Source organism: Scatophagus argus, chromosome 19 (genome assembly GCF_020382885.2).
Source record: "Scatophagus argus isolate fScaArg1 chromosome 19, fScaArg1.pri, whole genome shotgun sequence".
In the NCBI taxonomy this organism is placed as follows: Eukaryota; Metazoa; Chordata; class Actinopteri; family Scatophagidae; genus Scatophagus; species Scatophagus argus.
In genome coordinates, this window is record NC_058511.1 from 18799896 (window position 1) to 18812777 (window position 12882).

The 12882-nt window shown below is 39.5% G+C and overlaps 1 protein-coding gene across 1 annotated transcript in view; it reads right to left on the minus strand.

Moving 5' to 3' along the window:
- The window catches only part of LOC124050819 (heparan sulfate glucosamine 3-O-sulfotransferase 5), a 68869-nt gene extending 56197 nt beyond the window's left edge, over positions 1 to 12672 (minus strand). Inside the window, exon 1 of the mRNA XM_046373696.1 lies at positions 12184 to 12672. The gene's annotated coding sequence lies outside the window, so the exon portion shown is untranslated. The remainder of the gene's footprint in view (positions 1 to 12183) is intronic.
- Positions 12673 to 12882: the final 210 nt, after the last annotated feature.

Below are 12882 nucleotides of genomic sequence, written 5' to 3' on the forward strand. Positions count from 1 at the left end.
AAAGTGGATTATTGTAATGCTGATAACTTTTTTTCCAAAGAACCCTCAGGAAAATAAGAAATACTGAAGACCTCTGTGAACATCCAAATTAGGAGTAAAGAACAAACACACCCATTAATTCCGATTAATGGGTGTGTTTTACCCACCCTCAAACTTGGAAGCTGTAATTTTTATGTTTAGTGTTGTCTTACTGTTTGTTTTGGTGCGTTAGCTTGCTCAGCATTAGAAAGATGTGTGGCCTCTGGGTGATGTTGGATGAAAGTCGTAATATTGAGGGAGGGTAAAGGGACACTCTGTGAAAGGTTAATTTTGGAATTTTTAATCCTGGGCTCCATTTTTAGTTGTCTAAAAGACTAAAAGGTACAACAAGTTTTGAAACTGGTCCGAATTGCAATGGCTACAGCAGCAGGCGAAGGCGCCCATCAAAGTGCGTCTTGTTTTTGCCGCTGACAGGCTCAGAATGTTATTTTAAGTGTGTGATAGCATTATAGAAAGGATCCCTGAGGAGACCTTTTGTTAAAGAGTAAGAGCCTTTTTCAGTAACATCCATTCAAGCACTCTCCTCAAAAACACCAGACTCCATTTACAGTACTTTTACCTTGTATATCATGGTAAAACATATTTCATTCGAAATAGTCTGAAACAAAATAAACTAACTCAACTAGCTTGGCCTGTCTCTCCACAGGTCCAACAATCACTAGCTTTCGTTTTCACAGACTAAGGTGTGACAATATCAGTAGAGGGTATAGCTTTTGTTTCCAAGTTTCCGATTACCTTTACATTTTTCTACTACTTGAAGTCATCTCATGTCCAAACCAAGACCAGTTTATTCAATATCTGAGCTGTTGCAAAGTTCTAAATAAGGTTTATCCCTCCCCCAACACAACAAGGTCACCAGTCTACAACATGAGCATCAGAAGACACTGATAAGCTGATGTTTTTAAACTTTCATTCCACAACCACTACTTCTTCATTCAGCCACGCAGCAACATGCTGCATCACTGTACAGCAAAATTCTATTACCTCACTGAAGTAACGCCTTTTTATCTCGTCAACATCTCTGAAAACCAAAACCAATCCTCAAAGTGCTGCTGTGGCCTCTGAAATTCGCTGCTTCCCTGCCAGAGCAGGTAGGTCTGGCTCGTGATTACACATGACACAGCTAAGCGACAAAAAAGGAAAAACTGTCTGCAGCTCTGTCCCAGTGGAACACATTAAATATTAATAGGATTTCCCTATTTTGACTGCAGAATATTTTCAGCTTTCCAGCCTTTATGGCCTTTGACACGTCCTTTATTAAATCCCTTTGAGCACTTTAAAGCTGATGTGAATGCAGAGTTGCAGCACTGACATGAGACTGCAATAAACTTGTGAGGGCTGCTGCTGTCTGCGAAAGACTGCATGTTCGGAAATGAATCCACGACTAAAGTCTGAAATATTTCTTTTCCTCTCAAATTGGGCGCCAATGTGCACCAGTTCCCGCCTCCCAGTCCCAGAACTGCAGAACTCATACTGTACTACTGTACTACTGTGCTTTCGGAACCCTGTTCACATTGTGAGGGTGGAAAAATTTAAAAGTATACCTTAAAAATGCCATCACACAGCCACTAAAATATTCCAATTTTTGACTGAACCTCTGATGGTAACACAAAATGTCACAAAATGCGATGCCCAGTGGAACAGTGTGCAGCGTTGGCTCAGTGATACTGAATCTCATAAAAATTTAACTCATACAACCTTGGAAAAAAATAAAATTGACAGTGGTGTTTGTAGGTGGGCACCTTGTATTGTTTCCCCTTAGTAAAACCTGAAAAAGACATCAATCTTTCATACATTAAGGACCAAAACAGCACACTATGAACAGTGCATGACGGTTGAGGAAAATACTCTGATACTGTTTACTGTTACTGTGGAACAGGTTCTGTACAGTCCTGGGACATCTGGTGCATATCATATTCCACTCTCTCAATCCTGTTTTTTCAAAATAAGAGTCTGTGCAGCTACTGTAATCCAGATAAGAGAAGCTACCCAAGGATTACCCAGAGTTATGATTCTCACATCCATATGCAGATTTAAAATACATAAACAAATGAATAAATTTTGATTCAAAACCTTTGATATCAACCTTCTTAAACTTTTCATCCACAAGAGTCAGTGTACAAACCTATGACAAATGAACACTTTGAAATGATGTAAAAGATAATAATCCCATTGTAAGCATATAAAACAAATAAAAACTACAAGAGTAAAACTACAAGAGTCATGTTCAGGGTAAGGGACCATTTCTTTGTAAACTAGCTGCACTAGCACTTTTCCTATCTCTCTGTCTCCACTGTAACATAACTATATCAATGATATCAAGGAGAATCTCAGCAGTTTACAATAGAAAACTGATAACAGCCAGATACAGATAAATCTAATGAAAGGGTTTTAACTGATCTTACTGTGTGAATACATCAGCTTGGCATCAAATGAAAGTCATCCAGGCACTATATGAGATGACCCACATGTGGTTTTATTGTCCCCCGTGGCAGCCAGTCTTATGGGAATCAGTGAGTTTTGACATCAAGCTGATAAAAGTGGAAAAAGATCACTTATCTACTCCGCTTTTTTTTTTTTACACATCTGTTTCAATTTAAAGAAGGAACACTAATATCCTTTTTAATTAGGCAACACTGTCACATCCTACTTTGTCACATTCCATTATTAATGAGCATAAAAACCCCTCGGTCTGACCAGAGACCTCTGCATTACATCTTCCACCACACATTCCTAACAGACTCAACAACAAAAAAAATGAAAACAGTATGAATTTAAAAAGCTGGCACTGGCCATTACTTTCAGTAAATGATTATCCTGCCACTTGTACAGCAGTATTTTATCTCTGCATCAGTTTTAACGAAAACATTCATCTCCTCAGGTGACAGAAACCAATAAAGCATTAAAACTTTTAAACTGTGTTCAACATTTCTTCTTCGGTGGCATGCATGCGAAGGCTATTTTTAATTGAGTTTTGGCTCCAACCTGCTTCTCCTACTGCATCTACTTAACCTTAATTACAAGGGTCTGCCTGTGCAAGAAAGCAAGGTAATAGAATACGGCCGCAGGTCATCACATTTAATAGTATGACTCATCATTAACACTTGGCAACAGCGATCGATCGGGCGTAAGTGAAAAGAATACTTGAAAACAAGGCTGGGCTGGAGACTAAGTGCTCCATCAGATAAAGGAGGGCCATAACTCACAGCTGGGACAGAAGGAGGCTGCTGGTGTTTTTCTCACTCCAAAGACAGTTCAGATTACTGCTCATCAGCGTCATTCTCCACACCCTCTAAATACTTCCTTCTTCTCGCAGGATGGTTGAGGTGGACCACTCTTAGTCTGCTGATCCCAGACAGAGCCACAGCCATTTTCTGAAAATTTGAATTCTGTACATGGAAATCTATATTCTGTTCCAAAGTTTCTCCCTACTGCCAGAGTACAATCCTGCACAATTTACAGTACAATTTTGGAGTTGGCTTATTTGAATAGTTTTTTCCTTGAAAAACAAATTTAAAGATGACTGAATTAACTGTCAGAGTCTATCATCAGGGCTTCAGTCAGGATTTAGGAATACCACAGCCCCTTTGCAATACAACCCTCTCTCAGAAAACAACACAAAGAAAAAAACATACAAATACAGGTTTTTTATTTTATACAGCATATGTCTAAATTAACCCAAGGAGACACTGTCCAAATTAAGATCAACTGGACACTCTGTAAATTTTTGAGACTGAATATCTGTCTGATCGGTCATTTGATAGATAGATAGATGCTTTATTGATCCCAAGGGAAATTCACTATTGAGTAGCATCAGTACAAAGAGTAAAAAAATAAATAAATAAAAAATAAATGCAATGAAGTATTTAAAGTATAAAGTACTGAATGATAAAGTATGACAAAATATAGAATATATAAAAAATAAATTGTGTAGAGATTAATCACTTGAATGAATCATGACCTGGCTTTCAGATGAAAGCGGATAACCAATCAATGTTTAATTTATAGCAACAAGTTGCAAACATGTCAGTGAGCAATTCAACCTCCTTAAATAGTAAATAGTATCACTGCCCATGTTCACTATTTGTGTGCCATTTTCTTGGGTATTTGACTCAATACACAAAATGAATGAATTATAAATATATATATAAATATAAATACAAATATAAATAAATATATATATAAATAAAATATCAAATCCTATTTGAGCTAAAATAATATCCAATCACAGCCAAAATAAACTCTGAGTTGGCGTTACAAATGTGCCCGCCTAATTTCAGATCATGGACCATGGACCATGTCTGCTGTACACAGAGTGAGAGGGAGTCACACTGCCCTGGCTAATGCTGTTTCAAAGCTTCCTCCTGATTGTGACAAAATACTTTTATTTATTTTACTGTTAGTCTGGTTCATGAAATTCAAACATATTGTGCTCACAGATACAAGAACCCTCCTGTGAAACAGCCACTGCGTATCATTTTTAATTGCAGAACACTAAGTCCCTTTAGTCTCTAAAACTCCTAAAAATCTGAAACTAAATACAGAGGACATGACCTGCATTTCCTCTGGCTCCGATCCCCGAAAGACATTTCAATGTAATACTCACCACTAAATCCTAATATTTTAAGAAACCAGGGCATGACTGGTCATAAAGTGTATTTCAGGACAACAGTAAGTCGTTAACTCTGACATTTTCATTTGACAGAATCTTAAAGCAGCATGTAAAAGTGTGTGAGCAGGTAATATGAAAGTATATGCTATATAACTCTGGGCTTACCTCCAGTAAATTACAACTTCTGCCTGCAAAACACTTTTGCTACTTCCTTATATTGTCAAAACTATTAGCTATCATTCAAAATAACTGAGAGAGAGCCAAGAAGCTGAGGAAAATCTGTGTCCACGAACAGTACAAGTCTGCCAACACTGCTAAGTATTTCATGCTCATTGTTTCTGTCCCTGGGAGCTGAAGATTTTGAATCTTTAAAATGTACTGCGCAGTAATACTTGCAAGCGCTCCATCCACAGCCCTGCGGGGGATGCAACGCACTGCAAAAGACATTGGTTGCCATGGTAACTCTCACAGCACCTCCCCATAAATGCTCTAATTGATAGCGGCAGATAGCTGCAGAGAATTAAGCAACGTGCAGACAAAGGCACTGACAGCCAGACAAAACCCGTGTGCACACCCAAGGGTTTGAAATGCAGGCTTCAGATGTAAGGGTGCTCTGCTGGGACAAATCTGATTCCTGAGACAATCCATAAATAACCCCCCACCATCACTTTTTTCATTTGTATGATAATGTCAGAGAACATCACGTCTAATTATCCTCCCTTTTTCAGAATAGAAGAAAAAAAAACAACATTTCAGGCAAAAAAAGAGAAAGTTCTCATTCTGTCTTTTTTTTTCTGCTAGTTCTGAATTGCCCCAAGAGACAGCAAAATTTGATGAACCTACCTCTCATTTAGTTTGAGATGCCATTACTCTGCTAAAATGACTCCGAGTAAATCAGCTCTCTGCTACAAGTATAATTATAAGTGATTTCTGCATTCAGTATAGCAGCATTATGTCCATGCATGTCAATAAAGCTTGAGTGGATTGTCTTTTTTATGGCTGTATTTCAGCAGCAGCAGTGCTACTGCTGAGAGAGGAGGTATTGAGCCATGATTCGACAAAAGCCAAAGTTTGGGGAAAACACACTAATGCTGCCTCTCCCTCTGTCTGCAGACAGCTGGAGCAGACAGACATCAGCTTTTTTGTCAACACAGTGGGCTGGATGAAAAAGCTCACAGACACACACACAGAACTGCAGGGTTTCAGTTTTTGTCTGTGCCTCTGTGTTCTGGATGCTTGCTTGCTTTCAAATTAGATATCTATACTGGGCTTACAGCTGAGACACACCAGCACAGCTGAAAGAGTCAAAATGTTAGTCAAAACCTATAGTGGTGATGAAATAGTTCAGGATACAATGAAGTTGTCAACTTGAATCCGCTGGACTTGACGCAGGCCTGAACACAGAGTTAACAGAAATCCAGAATAAAGCCACTACATACTGACATTACTGATCTGTATTATACATCAGATAAAACACTGAATTAAGAAATAATTGTGTACGTGTGAACAAGGCCTCAGCATAACAGCTTTTCTGTACAGGAACACCAAACATTACTTAATTCAAAGGTTATTCTGCTTCTGAATACTTTATTATACTTTTGATTCTTTAGGATACACTTTGATTTGAATCTTTTTTTGAGTATATTTTGTGGTAATAGTGCCGTCTATAGTTGTAGCCTATTTTTTATATATATATATATATACAAATTAATTAATTTCTTCTTATTATTTAAAATTTCAAATAAAATTTGACATACTAGATTTTAAGTCAAGATGTGTTAACCATGACATGGTTGATAGCTGTGCTGGAAAAAATCTCCTTGAGAATTTTTTTTCAAGGTCAAGAATGAATTTTCCTGCTCGATATAGATGTTACAAAATGGACTGCCTAATATGCACACACTGACACGAGAAATAGGTGAACAAAAGGCTTTGATGAATAGAAGCAGACTAAAAGAAGCCGGGAGTCCAGCTTGTAATAGATCAAAACGAAGAGGCACAGCTATTCATAGGCAAAAGGGGACTGGACAGGTGAAAACAATCTGTGTGGGGCAAGCAATCAAAAACGGAGCGAAAACAAACAAAGACGGGAAATGAGAAGCTAAAACAAACACACGGGCAGAAAAACTACAAAATAAAGCAGGAAACTTACCAGCAAACACTTGAAACCTTGACAATAGAACGCTCTCACAGTATATGCAGGAATCCTGAAGTTAAATTTGACACTCTTTAAGATCACTTTCAAGGCCCTTTCCATGCATTTCAAGACCTCATCACCACCTTGAAGTCTGACCATTTTACAGCAGTGATGGTTTAAAGGTGAAACTGATGAATTCGTGGTACAGGTGCTTTAAATAGCCACAGCAGTTTGGAACGGGTTGCATGTAATGACAGCTGTTCAAGTTGGTGAACATCTCTAATGCAACAAAATCAATAATATTGCAATATTCCTTCTTTGCCATTCTTCACATCAACAGAGATTTATACAGTACAATCAGCCTTTAGTACAGCTTTCTGAAACGAATAAACAGGATGCATATTTCTGTGTTGGTGTGTACACACAGCTTTAGCAGCAGCTCTATGCAAAGTTTTATGCAGCATCCCACTGCCGCTGTTTGATTAGAGGACCTGTGGGAGCATTGATCCCCGTCAAAGCTCACCGTCTCATACAAAGAGCAGCATACTCAAAACAAATTCCTTATCATTTGTCTGAAAACCGTGTATTTCCCATGGGTGCTTTAACACCTGGGTGTGAAGGTACCTTTACAAGACATCATCAGGCAGCAGTGAGTAAGCAGGATTTGAATAAACTACACATATTTCCACTACTCACCTGTGCAATGATAAAATTAATGCAAACTTTAATATACAACTTATAATATACAACTTCATTAAGCGCCTTAACTGTATCTACATTTAATTATCAACTTTCAACGCTTTTTAAGATCCTGCGGAGACTTTCTGCTGGGTATATATCATAGTCCAGACTTTAATAATCACATTTAAAAGGATCTATTAAAATGTTTCCTTTTAGTAATACATTTAAGATTTAAAAACCGCTGAAAGATATATGTTAAATCTTCAGCCTCAAAATTCCAGTTGCACAGTTTTATTAACACTTCTTCAGTTGTATCGTGGTACAGCTGATATAACAGTGCTAACTGAACACAAGTACCTTCTGATACCCTGAGTGCTTATTAAGCATGAGTGACCCCCATGGGAAAGCCCTCACTGTTTGCACTACCCTCAATCCACTGAGCAACCCAGGCCCATGAACAATCTTCACGGTTAGATGGAAGATCATGTTTTATTTCCAGACACCACATCCACCTGGACTACAGCTTTGTTTGCTCTATGTTTCACACTTATTGCTCTTTGTCAGGCTGTGGCTGCTGTGGTAGGAGGTAGAGGTGAGATGGAGGAGAGGGTGGAGAGTCAATAAGAAATCCAGCACAGGGAGAGACATCATAACAGCTGCCATTATTTATGTGTTCACAATTACACAGTAAACACAGCAGCGGTGATAAACGTGGATCCATGCAAAACACCAGCACAACTTCAACCACAGGTGGGAGGGACAGTTACCGCATTTCATCGTTCGCATTGAGAAAAAATATAAAACACGTCGTCAACTTTACATACCGAGATTTGGATGTTAAAGTTGACGACATCAACAACACAGTCTGTCTAAAGCTCAGGTACATCGGACATAATATCTGCAACCATTTTGACACGTTACTATATAATGTTAGCTCAGTTCTTTATGCTGAAGCATAAAGATGTTGTCCTTAAACGCCACACGGATCTATTTATGGCCCATTACTTTTTCAGATTTATATTCCTGACCTGCTTTTAGTTTGTGAACATCTCTAGTCACAGTTGTTTATTGATAATACAAATCTAGTAGCTTCACATCTTACTACACTTAAAACTGGGAAAAATTTAAAACGATGTTAGCTGAACAAATCTGCACTCAGTTTTATGAAGACAGACTTTATTCGATTTCCACTGACTTCTAGGACTTAGTTTTAAAGATAAAAACCTTCCTTGAAAATTTCACACTTGTGAGCATTTGTAAAAGATTAAAGGTACCCTGAGCAGGATGTGACCACTGACTCACCCTAATAATACTGCAGTTCCACTGATGGACAGCCAGCCACACAACATGCCAGAGAATATAGCACTGCTACTGTAGCTAACATGGAGCCAGAAAGCTTTGCAAATGCTGCAACAGGAAGGAAATGAACACACTGTTATTCCTCAAGGAAAATTGATGAGTTTTGGTGAGTAACAGTGAATGGAAACAGAATTGTTTCTCGTCTGAATGAATCCAGGGGGTACCTTTAAGACACGGGTAACATTTTTTTTAAAGTGATACGAACCAGTGAACAAGTGTATTGTCGTCAGATGACAAGAAATCCACCTACTAGATTTAGTCCAGAGCTTTCAATTACATCTTTAAACTCCATCCAGTGATAAAGCCTGGGGATGACTGAGGAGGAAGATGTGATTCAAAGCTCTGAAAGAAATCTAGTCACTGCACCTTGTGGAAAAGGTTTTTCTTCCCTCTAAAACTAATGTTTTCCCATGTTCTATGCATATGATTGAATACATGTCCATCTGTAAATACTTTTTTGTTGAATTACTATTTCGACTGTAAAGGATGAATTTTCAGTTTTAACTGTCAATTAATCGACTAGTGGATCGCCAGAAAACTGTAGATTTTGATCATAAATGATCAATTAAATCACACTAAAGCTCCAAATATTCCACAGTACCATCATCTACAATGTGAAGATTTTCTGGTTTTGGCTATTGTTTTGTTGTTTTATATCATTCTAAAGTGAATAAGGTACCATTTTGGACTGTTGCTCAGAAATATTGTACCAGCAAAATTATCAATGTAAAAGTAATCTTCTTAGTTGCAGCCTTTATTCTAACCACAAGTTAAATATTAAATGGAAACAAGTCTTTTGAGAAGAGTGTAGAAAAACCAAAAACAATCCAATTAAATGAATCCAGACTTGCGATGGGGCTCCGCTGTGGGAGGACACTGAAATTACATCAAGCAAATCTGCAGAATGGAACCCATATGGCTAATGGATGTGTGTTATGATATTGTTTTGGAAGGCACCGCAACGCGCCCTTCAGATGCTACGGCACCACAGACCTCTACAAATCATTACCGCAAGATAATAGAACACACTTGATCAGACCCGAGAGGAAGGCATGCCAGGGAAAAGAAGAAGACGACCAGTGTGTGAATAATGATGACGGTCACCTTAGTCATATATCACCATCCTGTGAGAAGATGACTTGGATAAGGGTGTCAGCACAGAGGGCTGACAAATTTCTGCACCCTGCTCAGATTTCAATCCCACAGGGTTACCGTCCTCCTCCTCCTCTCTGCGTCTGCTTCCTCCTGCCTCCGTAATTGCTTGCTAAACCAGAAATTAATCCATGTTGTAGCTACCCAAACATGTCTTTGTAAATTGGACGTAGCAGGTGGACCATCATGAATCTGGAGTGATGACACAGCACACCGCTGGGCCTCACCTCCACTCAAGAGTCTTGCTTGCTAAAGTTATCGGGATTTGGTAACCAAGGTCATGTTGGTACAGTAGGTAGGTCTCTGCCTGAATATTGGATGCATTCAATTAGCGCTACGAACGTGAGTGAAATGTAATAACTGGCTCAAGCATAAGGGAGCGGCCAGATTGACGCACTGGACAGACTGCTGTAAAATCAGACTGATAGACTTAACACTCTCCTGCTCTCCTTTCACAGTTTTACTGGAGCTGGCAGCTTCGCGAGCTGGGCTCAGTTGTTTTGTCTGCACTCCATTTGTTACTCCAAGAAGGTCACCAGAGAACATTTGCAGGCCTTTCCTCAATGTCCACTGCCACCCTGTCCACAGGAGTCATTAAGATGAATAGCACAATATGCCGCCCTGGCTGCTGCTAACTCAAATTAGACCTTCAGCCACTGTTCTCCAATCTCAATCTCCACACTGTGATGCATTGTGAGGTAATGTAACTAAATATGATCGTCCTGTACCTCTGACCTAAATGACTAAACTGAGCGTTAAGATTATGACCTCTGCATTTTTTTTTCTGTGAATACGGAGGACTGGGCTATTTAAAGTGATCATAATATATGTCCACTCATCTTTACTTGTTGAGAGGCTTCCTTACATTTCTAGCCGTGAAGAAAAAGAGAACAACATAACTGTTTGTTCATTATATTTACCATTTGCAGTACCATAGCAACCACGCATCAACATGCACGCTGCTCCTTCATGCACTGGTCAGTGAGGATACAATCCCCTGATCCCCTATATTACAGAGCCATCATTTCCTAGATTATATCTTCTTTTCAGTTTTCTGAAACAACTCATGAGTTCTGTATTTGTGGAATTTCAGCCACAGTGCTGTTCAGAGCCTTTATTAAGAACACACGTCCCAAAAATTATTCACGAGGGTTTCTGATCTCCTAACACTACATTAAGGTTTGTTTACAACTTGGAAACTGAAAATATTTGATGGAGGTTAGAGTGTGATCATGATCTTTTAAAGAATACAATGTAACCGTAGGTGGAAGGGAAACTATTGCACTGACAGAAACGGTTGTGACAAGTCTATATTCCCTACTGATTCTATTAATTCACGGCACTCTCAGAGTTCATGTTCAAGCCTGAAATATGGCAGATACAGTGAACAACATGGATAACCAAGTATCATGAGGAGCTGACACAAACCCCAGTCTCATGCTGTCACTATAAAACCAAAGCACTGAAATGCCCAACACACCTAATGTCATTCATTACCCTGCACTTCTGCACTCTGTCTTTTCATCCTTATTCTGCAGATTGTCACAGAGCTTTGGGCACTTAACTAATAACAAAAGCCCTATTAGAGAGTTTAATGCGGAGTAATGATGACATGCAGCAGCACTGAAAATAGCGCCTGTCGCCTGAGACAATAATAAATCTCTTGAGACAGGACTGATGGTGCACCGACACAAACACAAACAAAAAAAAAGTATGAAATGTTGAAAGCTGGGACACTGAATGTGTTAATACTGGGCTTATCTTCTTCACTGTTTCCCAGAAGGGCAGTGCCAGTGACAAGTGTTGGAACAGGAAGACACTGTGCTGAAATCAAATTCAAACTCTGAACGTGGAGACAAGTTCATGATCCAAAGAAAGAATTCTGCACTGTAAAGATTTTCTGAAAAATACATGTTGTGTGATTACTGAGCCCCAGTACAGCTGTGCTTCTGGGGAGGACTCAAGTTTAATGCAACTTGATAATTCATGTGTAAGAGTAAGAATTTATTTACCCATGCTGATAAGGCTTGTAAATTGCAAGAATTTTCAGCTGGGCACCAATAAAGCACTCCTCAAAGTGCCATAAGGTGACCATAAACTCTTCATGAGTATCTTTATTACGTCTAATCCTCTGCGTTCCGCGCGCAAACACTATTTTTGAAACACATAACTAAACACAAGAGATGACTGTGGTTCAGGTTACCTGTTCGGCATGCTCCTCGGGACACAGCGGCTACCCTTCCAGCCAGGCGCTCAGGAGGAAGAGCCGGGATGCAGCGGAGATCAGAAAGCCTCTCCTCATCTCCCTCGGAGGCGGATGTAGAAGCGAGGAGGGCTCCGACCCGGACGATCCGCTCTGACAGCCAGGTGCGCAAAGAGCATGCGAAAAGAAACAGTCAGTAGGCGTCCTTAGGAGGCGACATCATTGCTTTTCTCTCAGTAAGCCTTGCTGAAGTAGTCCGGAGCGCCCTCCTTCAGCACCCCACGGATCAGTGTGGAGACAGATAGGCAGGAGCACCGAGTGCAAGAGGAGGGCTGGGGCGTGTTCCTCACGGAGGAGGGAGGAAGGGCGGATGCGCAAAGGCGATCGGCTCAGTGTGAGAGCGTTCAAAAAGTTTCCAAAGTAGCCTACATCAGAGTGTTCAGATTTCCCACAGTATAGACTGACTTATCACACAGTCAAGAGGTCAGATGATAATAATAGCTTTTAAATTTTGACAAATGACATCTTTTGGTTGATTTTTATGCCGTATGTTTTACCTTATGAAAAGAATCTTAAAACGAATTTCAAACAGGGAGTCTGGGGTAAAAGCCTGGTTGACTGAAAGACTGAAGAGAATTGAAAGATGGATCAATTCTACAGCTGAAAAGAAAATTTCATTGAGAAATGAAGGAATGGATT